This window comes from Lolium rigidum, chromosome 3 (genome assembly GCF_022539505.1).
Source record: "Lolium rigidum isolate FL_2022 chromosome 3, APGP_CSIRO_Lrig_0.1, whole genome shotgun sequence".
Taxonomy (NCBI): domain Eukaryota; kingdom Viridiplantae; phylum Streptophyta; class Magnoliopsida; order Poales; family Poaceae; genus Lolium; species Lolium rigidum.
Window position 1 is genome coordinate 124,110,293 of NC_061510.1, and position 12,215 is coordinate 124,122,507.

Genomic DNA, 12,215 nt, shown 5'->3' on the forward strand with positions numbered 1-12,215 from the left:
GGAAGTGCCCCCGGAAGGCTTCTCCATCGACACCGCTGCAATCTCCACCGCCATCTTCATCACCGCTGTCTGCTCCCATGAGGAGGGAGTAGTTCTCCATCGAGGCTCGGGGCTGTACCGGTAGCTATGTGGTTAATCTCTCTCCTATGTACTTCAATACAATGATCTCATGAGCTGCCTTACATGATTGAGATTCATATGAGTTTTGTATCACTATTCATCTATGTGCTACTCTAGTGATGTTATTAAAGTAGTTTTATTCCTCCTCCACGTGTGTAATGGTGATAGTGTGTGCACCATGTGAGTACTTGGCGTAGGCTATGATTATGATCTCTTGTAGATTATGAAGTTAACTATTGCTATGATAATATTGATGTGATCTATTCCTCCTACATATGCATGAAGGTGACAGTGTGCATGCTATGTTAGTACTTGGTTTAGTCTTTTGATCTATCTTACACTATAAGGTTACTAAAATATGAACATAATTGTGGAGCTTGTTAACTCCGGCATTGAGGGTTCGTGTAATCCTACGCAATGTGTTCATCATCCAACAAGAGTGTGGAGTATGCATTTATCTATTCTGTTATGTGATCAATGTTGAAGAGTGTCCACTAGTGAAAGTCTATTCCCTAGGCCTTGTTCCTAAATACTGCTATCACTGCTTGTTACTTGTTTCTATTGCGTTACTACTGCTAGCGTTACTACTGCATGTTTACTTCCCGCAATATTACTACCATCAACCGCACGCCGCCGAGCTATTTTACGCGCCGTACTATCGCTCATATTCATTCATACCACTTGTATTTCACTATCTCTTCGCCGAACTAGTGCACCTATTAGGTGTGTTGGGGACACAAGAGACTTCTTGCTTTATGGTTGCGGGGTTGCTTGAGAGGGATATCTTTGACCTCTTCCTCCTCGAGTTCGATAAACCTTGGGTAATCCACTTAAGGGAAACTTGCTGTCTGTTCTACAAACCTCTCGCTCTTGGAGGCCCAACACTGTCTACAAGAATAGAAGCACCCGTAGACATCAAGCTATTTTCTGGCGCCGTTGCCGGGGAGGAAAGGTAAAAGGCACTCATACTCCGGTTCCAGGTAACAGTACTTTTCTGGCACCATTGTGTGTGTGCTCGAAGCTATTTCCTTTAGACTCTGCAATTACATCTTTTTGTTTCTTGTTTTTATTTTCACTAGTTAGGCATAATGGAAAACAACAAAAAAATTGGTGAGCTTTTTAATCTTTTTCCTGATTTAGAATTGTTTGATGCGAAAATTAAAAAACCTATGGAACCTTATTTACATGATAGTAGCAATGTTATTAGTATGAATGCAATTACTGCTAATGCTATGAAGAAGTCTAAGCTTGGGGAAGCTAGTTTACATAAAAATAATCTTTTTTCCTCCTCCGCTTTAGAAAAAATATTTTGCTCTGATGATGTTTTATCTCCCATATGCGATAACTCTAATGATGCTTCTGATATTTTAAATCCACCTGCTGAAAGTATTCCGTATAAAATACCTATGGAAATTATTGAACGTGTTATGGATAACCGCTATGAAGGGGATGGAACTGTCCATCCTAGGAATCATTTACTGTTTTTGCATGAATTATGCGGGTTATTCAAGTGTGCAGGTATTTCAATGGATGAAGTTAGGAAGAAATTATTTGTTATGTCGCTATCTGGTGAAGCGGCACATTGGTATAAGCTGTCGAAGGACGGGCGCTCTCTTGATTGGAAGGATATTGTGCCTCTATTTTATTCCAAGTTCTATCCTCCAAGTGAAATTCACAAAGATCGAAACCATATATATAATTTCTGGCCTCATGATGGAGAGAGTATTGCCCAAGCATGGGAGAGATTGAAGTCTTTAATGCTCAAATGCCCCAATCATGAGCTTCCGGGTAATATCATCATTGATAATTTCTATGCAAGACTTTCTTTTCAAGATAAGACCTTGCTTGGATACTACTTGTTCTGGATCATTCACGCGCAACAAAGAAGAGTTTAAAAGGGACCTTCTTGATCGGATTAAGGAGAACACCGAAGATTGGGAGAACGACAAAGGTAAAGAGTCGGGTATAAATTATGATTATGAATGCATTGAAACTTTTATGGATACCGATAAATTTCGAAATATGAGTGCTACTTATGGTCTTGACTCTCAAGTTGCTTGCAAATCTTTATAAAGCCTTTGCTTCTCATTTTGAATTGCCTAGGAAGAATTTTGATAAGTATCATGAACCTTTTAAAGAGGCTTGTGTGAAGGATGAAATTGTTATTAATGATTGCAATAAGCATGCTCAAACTCCTAAGAATGCTATTTCCTATAAGCATGTTAATTTTTGTGGAATACATAGACCTTGTGGAATTAATCAAATTGAGGAAGAATATTGTATCCATCATAGGAATGAAAAAACTAGAAAGTGGTCTAGGGCTCTTGATGATCTTGGAGAAAAAGTGTGTGCCCTCTACCCTTTTATTTGTGAACTTTGCCATAGAGTTGGTCATTTTAATTTTCAATGTTCCTCCAATGATAATTCGAACCCCATGAGTGCTGCAAATTTGTATTGTGATGATGAAATTATTCCTAATCAGCATGATGAACTTACCTTATTTTTGAAGTGTGAAGAGTTATCAAGAAAAATTTCTTTGTTAAATATTAACGATCTTGATATTGATGATGTCCTGCATGGTTGTCTTTCTTATCTGCATTAATAATTGCCATACAAATACTTACATACAGAATATTTTAGAAGATGACACCTTGCCAAAATATGATAGGACCATTTGTGTGTTTTCAATTAATTAATGAAAAGGAGGGATCCTCCCAAGTTTCTTCTATTGTTTCTAAAAGAAAATCAGGTTATGCGGACAAGCCACCCTTCAAGCCTCTTCCTCCTAAAGAAGGGAACGAGGAGAAGGAAAAGAAGAAGAAGAAGAAGGGAATGAAGAAGAAGAAGAAGAAGAAGAAAGAGAATAAAGAGAAAGAGGCAATGGCATATCCCCGCGTGTATGAGGTAACAATAGGTAACTGTAAGTATGTTGCGCCTAATGATTATTATGATAATGAATCCGAGTACGATGATCTTCCTATACCCTTTACCCATATTAGTGATCATGATTTGGATGAGCACACTGCCTTTGATATTGAAAATCTCTTTGGTACTGATTATGAAAGTAATGATGATAGCATTATTCATGTCCCCTTAAACGATGATATTGAAAGCTCTAAGCTTGGGGATGTTGTGCTTGAAGATCCTGTATCTGAGACCTCTACTTTTAGTGAAAATGATGATATTACATATTTTGGTTTAGATAATTGCTATAAAGATGTATATGACACATGTTACAATTATCCTTATGAAACTTGTCATAATTATGATGGGCTTGCCAAAAACCATTCCCTTAGTATGCAACTTGTTTACCATGTTCAAATTCTTGATAATAATCTTGCTCCAATTACTATTAATGAGAATAACTCTTCTTATGCCAAAATTAATGATATTTCTATGCATATGAACCATGATAAGAATGTTTTAAGTGATGGGTATATTGTGGATTTCATCAATGATGCTACTGAAAGTTATTATGAGAGAGGGAAATATGGTTATATGCATCTTAATAATATTAAGTTTCCCCTCTTTATGTTGAGAATCTTGAAGTTACTCGTGTTTTATCCTCTTATGCTTGTCAATTTGTTCTTCATGAATTCATTTGTGTACAAGATTCCTCTGCATAGGAAGCATGTTAGGCTTAAACGTATTTTGAATTTGCCTCTTGAAGCTCTCTTTTGCTTCAAATACTATTTCTTGCGGGTGCATCACCAAAACTGCTGAGCCCATCTTAATGGCTATAAAGAAAGAACTTCTTGGGAGATAACCCATGTGTTTATTTTGCTACATCAATTTTTGTTTTGTTGAGTCTTGGAAGTTGTTTACTACTGTAGCAACCTCTCCTTATCATGTTTTTGTGCCAAGTAAAGTTTCTATGTTAAAGTTGATGTTATATTTGGGATCGCTGCGCAGAAACAGCATTGCTGTCTGTCACGAATCTGGGCACAAGTCTCTGTAGAAAATTCGAAAAAATCTGCCAATTTACGAGCGTGATCCTCAGATATGTACGCGACTTGCATTAGTTTTGAGTTTTTACATTTGAGCAAGTCTGGTGCCAGCTTTAAATTCGTCTTTACGGACTGTTCTGTTTTTTGACAGATTCTGCCTTTTATTTCGCATTGCCTCTTTTGCTATATTGGATTCATTTCTTTGATCCATTAATGTCCAGTACCTTTATGCAATGTCCAGAAGTGTAAAGAATGATTGTGCCACCTCTGAACATGTGAATTATTAATTATGCACTAACCCTCTAATGAGTTTGCTTGAAGTTTGGTGTGAAGGAAGTTTTCAAGGGTCAAGAGAGGAGTATGATATACTATGATCAAGAGGAGTGAAAGCTCTAAGCTTGGGGATGCCCCCGTGGTTCATCCCTGCATATTCTAAGAAGACTCAAGCGTCTAAGCTTGGGGATGCCCAAGGCATCCCCTTTTTCATCGACAAAATCATCAGGTTCCTCCCCTGAAACTATATTTTTATTCAGTCACATCTTATGTACTTTACTTGGAGCGTCTGTATGTTTTTGTTTTTGTTTTTGTTTAAATAAATGATTGTTTGGGAGAGAGACACGCTCCGCTGGTTCGTATGAACACATGTGTTCTTAATTGTGCTTTAATGTTCATGGCGAAGGCTGAAATTGCTTCGTTAAATTGCTATTTGGTTGGAATCAGAAAATGCTGCATATGGTTTGGAATAACTTGGCAATTGTTCGAGCTCTCATAGATCATGTTTAAGCTCTTGCATCATGTAGTTTAATCTATTAATGAAGAACTAACATAGAGCTTGTTAAAATTTGGTTTGCATGATTGGTCTCTCTAAGTCTAGATATTTTCTGGTTGAGGTGTTTGAACAACAAGGAGACGATGTAAAGTCTTATAATGCTTACAATATGTTTATATGTGAGTCTTGCTGCACCATTTTATACTTGAGTTTGCTTCAAATAACCTTGCTAGCCTAAACCTTGTATCGAGAGGGAATACTTCTCATGCATCCAAATCCTTGAGCCAACCACTATGCCATTTGTGTCCACCATACCTACCTACTACATGGTATTTCTCCGCCATTCCAAAGTAAATTGCTTGAGTGCTACCTTTAAACAATTCAAAAGTTATTACCTCTTATTTGTGTCAATGTTTTATAGCTCATGAAGAAGTATGTGGTGTTTATCTTTCAATCTTGTTGGGCAACTTTCACCAATGGACTAGTGGCTTCATCCGCTTATCCAACAATTTTGCAAAAAGAGTCGGCAATGGGATTCCCGAGTCCCAAATTAATTAACAAAAATAGACACTCCTCCATGGTATGTGATTGTTGGACGGCACCCGAAGGATTCGGTTAGCCATGGCTTGAGAAAGCAAAGGTGGGGAGGAGTGTCATCATAATAAAACTAAAATAAAAAGGCACTCCTTCATGGTATGAGATTGTTGGCGAGCACCCGAGGATTCGGTTAGCCATGGTTTGTGAAAGAAAGGTTGGAAGGAGTGCCACACAAAAATAAAAATAAAATGGGAGCCGCTCTTTGAAGGTTTGTCTGGCAAGGGGGTTAGAGTGCCCACTACCATTCGTTGACAACAACAAACACCTCTCAAAACTTTACTTTTATGCTCTCTATATGTTTTCAAAATCAAAGCTCTAGCACAAATATAGCAATCAATGCTTTCCTCTTTGAAGGGCCATTCTTTTACTTTATTGTTGAGTCAGTTTACCTATTCTTTCTATCTTAGAAGCAAACACTTGTGTAAATTGTGTGCATTGATTCTTACATGTTTGCATATTGCACTTGTTATATTACTTTATGTTGACAATATCCATGAGATATACATGTTATAAGTTGAAAGCAACCGCTGAAACTTAATCTTCTTTTGTGTTGCTTCAATACCTCTACTTTGAATTATTGCTTTACGAGTTAACTCTTATGCAAGACTTATTGATGCTTGTCTTGAAGTACTATTCATGAAAAGTCTTTGCTTTATGATTCAGTTGTTTACTCATGTCATTACCATTGTTTTGATCGCTGCATTCATTACATATGTTTACAAATAGTATGATCAAGATTATGATGGCATGTCACTTCAGAAATTATCTTTGTTATCGTTTTACCTGCTCGGGACGAGCAGAACTAAGCTTGGGGATGCTGATACGTCTCCAACGTATCGATAATTTCTTATGTTCCATGCTACATTATTGATGATATCTACATGTTTTATACACATTACATGTCGTATTTGTGCATTTTCTGGAACTAACCTATTAACAAGATGCCGAAGTGCCAGTTCCGTTTTCTGCTGTTTTTGGTTTCAGAAATCCTAGTAACGAAATATTCTCGGAATCGGGCGAAATCAACGTCCAGGTTCCTATTTTGCCCGGAAGCATCCAGAACACACGAGAACCGCCAGAGAGGGGGCACAGGCCCACCAGACCATAGGCCGGCGCGGCCTGGGGGTGGCCCGCGCCCCCCCCTATGGTGTCGCCGCCTCGTCAGCCCTCCTGCGCCGCCTCTTCGCCTATTTACAGCCCCTGCATCGAAAACCCTTACGGAAAAATCCACGGTACGCGAAACCTTCCAGAGCCGCCGCCATCGCGAAGCCAAGATCTGGTGGACAGGAGTCTCTGTTCCGGCACCCTGCCGGAGCGGGGAAGTGCCCCCGGAAGGCTTCTCCATCGACACCGCTGCAATCTCCACCGCCATCTTCATCACCGCTGCTTGCTCCCATGAGGAGGGAGTAGTTCTCCATCGAGGCTCGGGGCTGTACCGGTAGCTATGTGGTTAATCTCTCTCCTATGTACTTCAATACAATGATCTCATGAGCTGCCTTACATGATTGAGATTCATATGAGTTTTGTATCACTATTCATCTATGTGCTACTCTAGTGATGTTATTAAAGTAGTTTTATTCCTCCTCCACGTGTGTAATGGTGACAGTGTGTGCACCGTGTGAGTACTTGGCGTAGGCTATGATTATGATCTCTTGTAGATTATGAAGTTAACTATTGCTATGATAATATTGATGTGATCTATTCCTCCTACATATGCATGAAGGTGACGGTGTGCATGCTATGTTAGTACTTGGTTTAGTCTTTTGATCTATCTTACACTATAAGGTTACTAAAATATGAACATAATTGTGGAGCTTGTTAACTCCGGCATTGAGGGTTCGTGTAATCCTACGCAATGTGTTCATCATCCAACAAGAGTGTAGAGTATGCATTTATCTATTCTGTTATGTGATCAATGTTGAAGAGTGTCCACTAGTGAAAGTCTATTCCCTAGGCCTTGTTCCTAAATATCGCTATCACTTTGCTTATTCTTGTTTCATTGCGTTACTACTCGTTGCGTTACTACTGCATGTTTACTTCCCGCAATATTACTACCATCAATCGCACGCCTGGCTGAGCTATTTTTACGGCGCCGTACTATTGCTCATATTCATTCATACCACTTGTATTTCACTATCTCTTCGCCGAACTAGTGCACCTATTAGGTGTGTTTGGGACACAAGAGACTTCTTGCTTTGTGGTTGCAGGGTTGCTTGAGAGGGATATCTTTGACCTCTTCCTCCCTGAGTTCGATAAACCTTGGGTAATCCACTTAAGGGAAACTTGCTGCTGTTCTACAAACCTCTGCTCTTGGAGGCCCAACACTGTCTACAAGAATAGAAGCACCCGTAGACATCAGTCAGCATCGCCAAGAAGGACGCGGGGAATCTGATGGCGGAAGCAAGAAGTCTCATCGGCCTTCGCACGGATCTCCGTCATCACCATCCAGTGGCGGAGGTGTAGGCGGAGGCAGAAGCCGGTGGTCACGCTCTCATTCAGAATCCCATGGTCACAAGCGGAACTCACGCGATGCGCGCGAACGTCTCAACGAATACATGATTGAGTACATTGGCCCAAAGTGTTTTGTCAAGAATATTCGAGAGGAGGAAACACCAAAAGGTTTGAACCTCAAGCTACCCGGAAACTTGAAGCATTATGATGGCATTGAGAGGCCCGACACTTGGATCGATGACTACTTCAATGTAGCCAACTTTGCCGGAGGGACCCCAAACATGGCCTGTTGCATGCTCCAGTTGAACCATGTTGGTCCAGCCCGGACTTGGCTCAGCGATCTCCAGGAGAACTATATCTTTTGCTGGTTTGACCCGAAGATAGCCTTTGAGGGACACTTCAGGGGCACCTACAAGAGACCTTCCATGGCTAGTGACCTGCAAGCTTGTATCCAGAAGAAAAATAAAACCTCTCGAGCATATCTTACTCGGTGGTTAGAGACAAGAAACGAGTGCAAGAACGTAGACAATCGCATAGCTATGCTAGCCTTCATGGGTGGTCTGCACATGAGAGGTTTGCTCCGGCACAAATTAACGTGCCTATAAAATGACCAAAAGCTGACCCTGGACAAGATGATTTCCATCGCCGGCACTCACACGCCGCCGATGACGACGCATGCGGAGAACTTGTGGCCACAACCCTACCCATGTACCACCAAAAGAAGAACCGCGACGGTAACAACAACAAGTGGAAGAATCCCTCCAAATACCAGAAAAGCAGCGGATCTGACATGGCTGCCATGACGTTTCAGCGCGGCGGTCAAGGAGGCGGAAGAGGTCGCGGCCGTGGTGGTGGAGCCGGCAGGGGCCAGCAGTGCGCTGATGAGGTCACCGTCGCTGGGTTCCGCGCTCCCCAAACCTATGAAGAGTACATGGATATGCCATGTTTAGCCCACATTACTCCGGCTACTGGCAAGTCCTCTCACACCAATCGCAACTGCAAGTGGGTCAACGGTCTCAAGACAGACTCGGAAGCAGGATACAAACATGCTCAGAAGCACCGCCCGCGCGGCAAAGGTGGCAAGGGCAAGAAGACAAGGACAAGGATAGCTCCGAAGCAATGAACGAGGATAGAGCTTCGCCGGAACCGAAAGAGGGTGCCACAGCAAACACCTACAACCCATTTGTGAAGAAAAGCGCCGGTGCATATCACACCTTCCTCAGAACTCCAACAGTTCGGGCGAAGAAATCCGCCCTCCGGACCCTGAACGCCACGCTTCCGGCTGTGCCGCAGTATGTCAGGTGGTCGGAAACACCTTGCACCTTTGATGGAGCCGACCATCCGGACGTCATACCTAAGCAGTGCTACGCTTTGGTTGTTAGTCCTCGCATCGATGGGTATGACTTCTCCAACTGCCTCATGGACGGTGGGGCCAGCCTAAACATCATGTACGTGGAGACTCTGAAGAAAATGAACCTTACCAAGTAACAACTCAAGCACTGCACCACGGAGTTCCACGGTGTACAACTCAAGCACTGCACTCAAGCCTAAACATCGCGTGCGTGGGAGTTGTTTCGTGTTAATTGTCCTTTCAATGTTAATTACTATCATACTAATATCTTATCACCGCAAAAGAAAGATGGTAACAACCACAAAATTGATCGATGAAAGAGATATATAAGCTTTTCGCCAAAAAAGTATCTTAGCTACTTTATGGTACTAACAGATATGAAAGTATCTTGTGAAAATGTTGCCCAATGAGTTTGATTTGATCAAATCGAAAAGCTAGCTCACCCGACTCACTAGGAAATGTAAAAGCATCGATCTTGCTCATTCATTACTTGCTAGGTCGCTTAACCTTTTTGCAGAATAAAAATGCCTAAGTAATATTAACCTTCTCGCTCAAGAATACCAGAACCCACTTTTCTCGGTCTCTCATGTATGGGTCAACAAGAGCAATTATATTCAGAGTGTTTGGTGTACGTATGCCAGCTTCCCCATTGGCCAGTAGTTAGTTTAGTTAGTACTGCTAGTTAGTACACCTGCAACTGCTAGCCTCGACCTGCACCCATGAAGATTGAAGGAGTTGGAGCTTAGTTTGCATGAATGATTAATTGTGGTACAACGAAAAGAACATCCGGTCATCTTCTCCACTTCATGTATGCACAGAGATTAACAAATGTAGGCGGCGCCACATTCAGATTCAGAGTGGTGTGTGGTGCAACCACACCAACCAATCTTCTGGGGCAGCCAAAACCTGAGGGCGATGCGGTCACAACGTCACATGTCAAACGTTAGCTGGTACTCCGTATTTGTCTGATAAATTGATGATGCGATAGATATATTTTGATGGATGGAAGATTGGATGATGTAGTTAAAGCTACACATATGCAAGGGGGACATATATATAGCTTAGGGTTTGAATGAAGTGAAACGGAAGCAACCGATCGATCTAAATTGACTGTCGATTTCGTTTTAATTTGAACGCATTTTACGCTAGAACGCGGATTCTCTAACTTGGGTAAGCAAAGTTAGAGGTACAGTACCCTAACTTGATAACTTTAACCCTTGGATCAGAAATGGAAGGCAGAGATTGAGACGAACACTATAGCTAAACACTGTAGGTGAAGTACTGTGTGAAACTGTTGTAGCTTTTCTGTCATGTTTTTGTATCATATGTACTGTAGCATGAAATCTGGACCGCTGGTGGAAGACTTAATGGCTGAAATTTAGGCAAGTTAGAGAAACTGTAGCTTCCCTGACGTTGCCACTACAGGTCAGATAATCCCTAGCCGACTACCGCGTCCCTCTCTCTCTTTTATCCCTTCTAGCGTAAAATGCGTTTAAATTAAACGAAATCGACAGTCAATTTAGATCGATCTGTTGCTTCCGTTTCACTTTGTTCAAACCCTAAGATATACAGTGTTTAGCTACAGTGTTCACACAGTGCTTCACCTACAGTGTTTAGCTACAGTGTTCGTCTCAATCTCTGCCTTCCATTTCTGATCCAAGGGTTAAGGTTGTCAAGTTAGGGTACTGTACCTCTAACTTTGCTTACCCAAGTTAGAGAATCCGCGTTCGCGGTAGTCAAGGAGAAGGTTAGTAGGAAAACAGATGCCCGGCGACAGAGATCGTTTTCTCTTCAAGTGAGAGCAATCCCACTTAATTCCAAATGTACCTAACTAAACACTCGATCACGAGTAATATTCACTGACCAGAAATTAGAGAAAAACGGTCTCTCCTTGAGCGAGGGAACCGGTGAGAGAGGTAATGAATAATCTGAGATCCATCGAGGATTTTTAATACAAACAGGCCGACAATAATGCGATGAACTCGATCATTATTTGCCGCTGACCAGATCGACTAATGCAAATGGTATCATCCACACATACATATATATTCTCAATGTATATAGCTCGGGAAACTCATGGAAAATATACAAGTGCATGCTAGATTTGTATCTTGCGTAGATAACACATTTGACTGTGCTAAGGGCATGTATAATGGTAGGAAGATGTGTTTTCTCTTAGTAGTTTACATCGTCTAGAGAAAACGATAAATATTAGAGATACAATGTATTATTTTTATTATCATCCCTTACAATAAATGAGAATTAATTATTTTAGAAGGAAATTGTGTGGCTAAGGAAAGATAAGTCGTACAATGAAAAACTAGTCTTATCTTATTTCATTAGAGATGATCCCTTAGCTAAGTGAAGACAACCGTTCCCTTTCTTCCTTCCCTCTCCTTCAACTAAGCAAAAATCCTACATGGCGAATGTAAGGTAAGATGATATCATCCTATTGTACATGCTCGAAGAGTTTCACCAATCAACGGATGGTGCGCAGAGATCGAGCGATCAATGATTAGCGTGTCAGAGGATAGACCACATTTAGGCCTTTCCTATTGCATGTATATATAAATAAATATTACAATCCTAACTATAAATGGAAGATCACACAAATAAGGACTCTCCACAATTTAGGGGATTAGGGGATATGTCACGCTACGTGATATATATGTCTAACACTCCTCCGCAGTCACAACGGGAGGAGGACAAACGTTGAAACTAGACCAAACAACTAGAAACAACAGTGATGGAAGATCCTTCGTCAAGATGTCGGCGAATTTTCGAGACGGGGGAACATGCAACACGCGGACCTGGCCCATGGCAACACCATCACAAACGAAGTGGAGGTCGATCTCAATGCGTTTAGTGCGCTGATGCTAGACGGGGTTCGCGGACATGTAGACGACGCTAACATTATCACAAAACACAACCGTGGCAGGAGGAGATGGTCGATGAAGCTCGTGGAGGAATTGACGAATCC